Raw genomic sequence first — 6,000 nt, forward strand, 5'->3', positions numbered from 1 at the left:
GTCGGTGGTTTGGATGTGCAGACCCGTTAATTATTTCGGAAGATGGTGGGAGCTTGTCCCACAGGAATATTGTATAAGTGTGACATGTAGTCACTTGATTAATTAGAAATTTAAACCAAGTATGAGGATTCTGGTAATATCATCCATTTGAGAATTTATGCCTGGAGGGCACTCTGTTTATTGGGTTATGGACATTTGAAAGATTATTGGCCTAGCTTGGCACGATCAGGATCAACTTGAGGTCGGTGGATAGATTTAAATGTGGAAGTGAGCCTTACGTCAGACCAGTTGTGTTTATTTCAGCAATGCGCTCTTTATGGAAGGATAGTCGCAGTCTTATTTCGTGGTCAATTAATTCATGTAAAGATATATTGCACCGTATGAGTTGTGAGACGGCTTGGTAAATTCCTTATGTGTTGAGGTTCCGCTCAGCGGTGATGTTATATGAGCAGGATGAGACTTAGATCATGTATCGCACCTCAGTTGTGCTTGAGTTTGTAGCCTATAGCGCTATATGTTTCCTTGGGAATGATATTATGCACCTTAGTGTGTTTATGACCGATGTTCAGTATTTTGATGTGATGAGCTATTCAGCTCGACGTATATCTCCTTATGTGAGTTCTATATGTGGATCGGTTGGAACACCGCCATGGGTATGTTGTTTGGATCGGGTTGCACGCCGCAACAGTGTGATGTTCAGTTCAGTGCCCATATTTGCTTTTGTGTGTTCTGTTTCCCTGTTTTCTGAGGAAGTCTATGTTAGTGTGCGAGTTGAGTAGTTCCTTCTAGAGTTCGCCTTCCTTTTGTATCGCGTTCAAATTGATAGCATACTGGCACATTGTGGCGCCTTGTGGGATTTTTGATTATGTCTGAGGTGGCTTATTACCTGAGCAGTTCGTACTGGGTGAGACGAGGTTACTAGATTTGGGGTCAGTGCAAACTGATTATATGAAGTATATTATAGAGCAAAGATCATTCTTTGGTTTGGGACAAGGTAATGGAACTTGTCAGGAGTGTAGACCCAATGAATTGTTGATTCAGCAATTGGTTGTGAATTTCGGCACATCTCTTCAGTCGTATCAGTGTTGAAAAAAACATATATAAAAAAAACTAGAGCAAGACCTGTGTAGATCATGAGATGCAATGGGAGAATCAGATTCGTGGAATTTCGACCATTATGTTTAAAGAATGTTATTGTGGTTCTATGAGTAAGTGATGCAAAGTGTGAATTCAGCAAAGTTATGCAGTCATGTTTGGGTACAGCGTGTGGAGATTGATATGGTGGTCGTATGATGGAAACAGGCTTGGCAGGGAAATTCAGGGTGTTGGAATTGGGCCTAATGGCTTATTTGCTTGAATAAATAAGTATGTCTACAGAATTATCGAGCTAATGTCCTCAACGGAGTAGTGGTAGCATGGGAAGGTGCATGATGTGTTAAACAAGTGATTTTGGACTACTTCAGTGTAGTTCTCAGCACGTTCGAGGACGAACGTATGTTTAAGTGGGGGAGATTGTAACGACTCGACCAGTCGTTTTGAGCTCCGGCGCTTCATTCAGCAGTTTGAGGCCATGAGCGACTTCATCTCAGGTATATTGACTTGTGTGTATGGTCAGAATTAAAATTCAGGAAGTTTGGAGTCAAATATAAATGGAAATTCTCATTTTGAAAGCTTAAAATTGAAGAAATGAACTAGGATTAGAATTTTGAGTAAATGACCTCGGAATTGGGATCTGAAAGTTTCAGCATGTTCGTATGATGATTTCGGACTTGGGCGTATGTCCATATTTGGTTTTGGGTAACCCGTGAGCATTTCAGCGTATATTGTGAAAGTTAGTACTTTAGAAAATTTTCATAAATTTGGGTTGGAAGGCATTTCAGTGTTATAGATGTCCGTTTGGGATTCCAAGTCTGGGAATAGATCCGTATGGTGATTCTGGTGTTGGGAGCGCGATCGGAAGTGAATTCGGATGTCCGAAGGTCATTTTGAAGTCATTTGACTAAATATAGAAATTTGAAGGTTTTTGAGAAAATTCGACCGGAACTGGAAATTTTAATATCGGGGTCGGAATGCGGTTCCGAAAGATGGGGCAAGTCCGTAACGTCGAATGTGACTTGTGTGAAAAATTTCAGGTCATTCGGACATCGTTTGGTCGGGTTTTTGATCGAAAGTGTATTTTCGGAAGTTTTTGGAAAAATAGGCTTGAATTCGATGAGTTTTGGGTAATTTGATGTTGTTTGATGTGTTTTGATGATTTGAGCAGGTTTTAATGATGTTATAAATTATGTTGGCATTTTTGGTCGGGGTCCCATGAGGCTCGGATAAGTTTTGGAAGAGTTTTTGGAAGATTTTTGCCGTTTTGAGCATAAGCATGTAATGATCCAAGGGTCCATTTTTAGTTCTAGATATCCAAATTTGATTTCGAGACTTTCAGAATTTAAATCATGAATTATAGGACTGATCTGGAAATTTTGGTTTAATTTCATCAAGTCGCGATTGGGTTTTTGACGTGAAATGTGAGTTAATTGTTTAACGAGCGAAATGGGTATTGAACTAGGAAAACGAGCTCCGAATTGAGTTTCGATTGAAGAGTTGTGTTCGTATTATTATTTGTGACTCATAGAAATAAGAATCGTCTAATTCCGAGTTCGTATGATGGAGTTAGAGCCTTTTTAGTGAAAATAAAAGCTGCTGCAATTTCTGCTGCTAAGCTGTCTTTGGACAGCAATGTGCAGTCGTGGAGCGTACTTCGGAGACCTATATCTTTTGATCTACATGGAATTTTGAGATGATTCAAAAATGAAAGTTGTAGCCCTTTGTATATAGTTTCCATAAAGATAAAGAAATCGTAATTTTAACATTTGTAGAGAAAGTTATGATTGATTGAAGATGACTGGTGGAGCAGTTTCTCCAGAAATTTTCTGATTTCATGGAGCCAATTTAGAAGCTCATATCTCGGGATATGTAAAGAGTTATATGGTTTAAAACCTATAAAATTAAAGATCTTTGAGTCTAGTTTCTAAATCTTCAAACCGTTTGTCATTTGGATATTTATACAAGACGTTATGGGTGTTTAAACAGAAGGTGTCCGACAAGGAACAATTTTAATAGGATGTACAACTTGTATAGCACAAGTGCAATGTATAACTCGACGAAGCACGGGCAGATTCTTTTAAACACGGATTTGGCTTATTTCTTTCATTTCTTTCATTTGTCTTGGATTATTTTGGAGAGAATTTCAAGGGAGATTTCATCAAGCATCAAAGGTGAGTTGTTTCTACTTATTTCCAAGTTAAATACATGGATTAGAGCTGAAAACTCAAGTAATTTATGGACAAAAATGGTGGTTTAGGGCTTGAAACTCAAGAGAATTAAATGGTGATTTGAGGGGTCAAATGAACTCCGATTTTTGTGAATTATGTATGTATAGACTCGTGGCAAGATAAGGGTCGTATTGATGTAAAAATTTCTGAATTTCGAGACGTGGGCCCGGGGCTCGGGTTTTGCTAATTTCGGGATTTTCGACATTTTTCGAGTCTTTTCGATTGGGTTATATTCCCTTAGCCTATTGTAACGTATTCGTTGTGGTTTTGACTAGATTCGACGCGCGAAGAGGTCGATTCAAGAGGAAAGGGCATTGCGGACTAGTCTACGGCCGGTTATAGGTGAGTAATAGATGTAAATGCTGTTTTGAAGGTTTTAAACCCCGGACTTTCACATCGTAAAGCTATATTGAGGCGTGACACGCACTCCATGGCGAGTGCAGGGTCGGATACTATTGGAGATTGTGACTTGGTCCATCCCGTGTGATGTTTATACTATACTGGTGATTGATACACATACTTCATTGATATTACTGGGCTTGATGCCATGTTTGGGGCCTTGTGCCGATTTGTAAAATCCTTTGAGGATTGATATTACTGCTTAGCATGATTTGCATATCATTTAATTTCAGTCCAAGGTTTTAAATGCTGTTTTGCAAACTCAGCCATAATTCTAAGTGTTGAAAACTTAAATGATATTTTTAAATGTATTCCGGGCTGGGAACTTCTGTTTTGTAAATGCCCAAGGGGATTATTATATTATTTTCTGGACTGATTATAAAGTGACTTGAAACAGTGGTAACAATGACACTGTGTGATATACTTGAAACAGTGGTAACAATGACATTGTGTGATATACTTGAAACAGTGGTAACAATGACACTGTGTGATATACTTGAAATAGTGGTAACAATGACACTGGATGATATACTTGAACAGTGGTAACAATGGCTGACCGGTCAGGTAACAATGACTGACCAAGATATTGCGCTTGGGCTGTAGGAGCCCCTCCGGAGTCTGTACACACCCCCAGTGAGCGCCATCGACGATAAATAAATATGGATGGCTCGGGCTGCACGCCGCAGTGGGTACTGGAATGTACCATCATATGCAATGCATTGCATTCATGTATTTGTATTTATACTGGTGTTTAGCTGCTCAGTTCCATATGTTATTGTATATTTGAATTTTAGCTTACTTTGTGTATTTACTGGATTTTCTTATCTTCAGACTGTAGTTACTTTTATTACTCATTGGGTCGGAGTACTCACTTTACTCCCTGCACCTTCTGTGCAGATCCAGGGCAGTCTCAGGCTCAGTAGATCCAGTTGATCAGCAGATCCAGCCTCTGGGAGTATCGAGGTAGCTGAACGGCGTTCGCAGCCATTGATCTTCTCCCTCCTATCCTATCTCTTTATTTCCGCATTATCAGACTTTGGATATACCATGTATTAGGATGATATTCTGTATTCTAGAGGCTCAGATTCGTGACATCGGGTCCTAGTGAGATTATATTGTGTATTTTGTTAAAATCTTCAGTACTTTAATCTTGCTTAATTGATCTTTTTTCCGCTATTTTTGATAAATTGGGTTAAGTGTTGAATAATGGTCGGGCTTGCCTAGTAGTGTGTTGGGCGCCATCACGACCGAGATTTGGGTCGTGACAGAGGATATGCTCAGTGATATGAGGTCGAGGTCCTGAAATACTTTATATGCCACGAGGTGGCTTGAGTAATGTGAGGCCGAGTGCCGAGTGATGATGCCACAAGGTGGCTTGATATAGCGCTTGGGCCGTAAGGGGCCCCTCCGGAGTCTGCAAACCCATAGTGAGCGCGGGTACCCATTGTTCTGAGTGATTGATATTATGCCCGAGGGGCTGATATGAGTGATTGTGAGGTAGCCCGAGGGGTTGATACTATTCTGAGAGTGAGCCTGTGGGGCTGATACTGTTCTGAGTGATTGATACTGAGCCCAAGGGGCTGATACTGTACTGAGAGTGAGCCCGAGGGGGTGATACTATGCTGAACGAATGATACTGTGCCCTAGGGGCGGATTTCTACTTGTTATTTACCTGTTAAATTACCGGTTTTTACTTGTTTTAAAAGGAATATCATTTGATTTCTTCACTGATTTACTGCTTTAAGTGATTTTTACTGCTTGATATGGAATTGCTTTGTGCCTTTACATGTTTTCATACTTTCAGCCATTATTTATAGTTATTACTCACCGAGTCGGAGTACTCACATTACTCCCTGCACCATGTGTGCAGATTCAGGCATCGCAGAGTCTGCTCCTGAGTGCTGATTTTTCCCAGTCCAGACAGTGATTTGGAGACTACGAGGTAGCTGTTGGCGTTCGCAGCCCCGTGCCTCCCTTATCCTATCATTTCCAAGTTTTCTTTCTGAACCATTGTATCAGATTTTGTGTTCAGTAGACTTGTATCCGGACTTCTTAGTTGCTCATGACTTGTGACACCCCGGTTTGGGCTGTGTCGGGATGGTTCATGCTGTTGTTAACGTTAAAATTCCGCAATTTATGAGTATCATATTATATGTTATTACTATTTATGATGATTAACTATTTAAAAGAGGTGTTCCGTTTTGGTCTGGCTGGCCTTGTCTTCACGAGAGGCGCCATCACGATCGGGTTCAGAGATTGGGTCGTGACACAAAATGAC

The 6,000-nt window shown here is 40.3% G+C and overlaps 1 protein-coding gene across 3 annotated transcripts in view; it reads left to right on the forward strand.

The window, feature by feature from the left end:
* Positions 1-4,835, forward strand: part of LOC107772267 (uncharacterized) — a 29,741-nt gene extending 24,906 nt beyond the window's left edge. For 2 of the 3 annotated variants that reach the window (XR_012702446.1, XR_012702449.1), the window contains one exon: positions 4,620-4,834. The gene's annotated coding sequence lies outside the window, so the exon portion shown is untranslated. Of the gene's footprint in view, positions 1-4,619 lie in introns of all 3 variants that reach the window. The other variant, XR_012702445.1, reaches the window with a different exon arrangement.
* The last annotated feature ends 1,165 nt before the right edge of the window (positions 4,836-6,000 follow it).

This window comes from Nicotiana tabacum, chromosome 18 (genome assembly GCF_000715075.1).
Source record: "Nicotiana tabacum cultivar K326 chromosome 18, ASM71507v2, whole genome shotgun sequence".
NCBI classification, from domain to species: Eukaryota; Viridiplantae; Streptophyta; class Magnoliopsida; order Solanales; family Solanaceae; genus Nicotiana; species Nicotiana tabacum.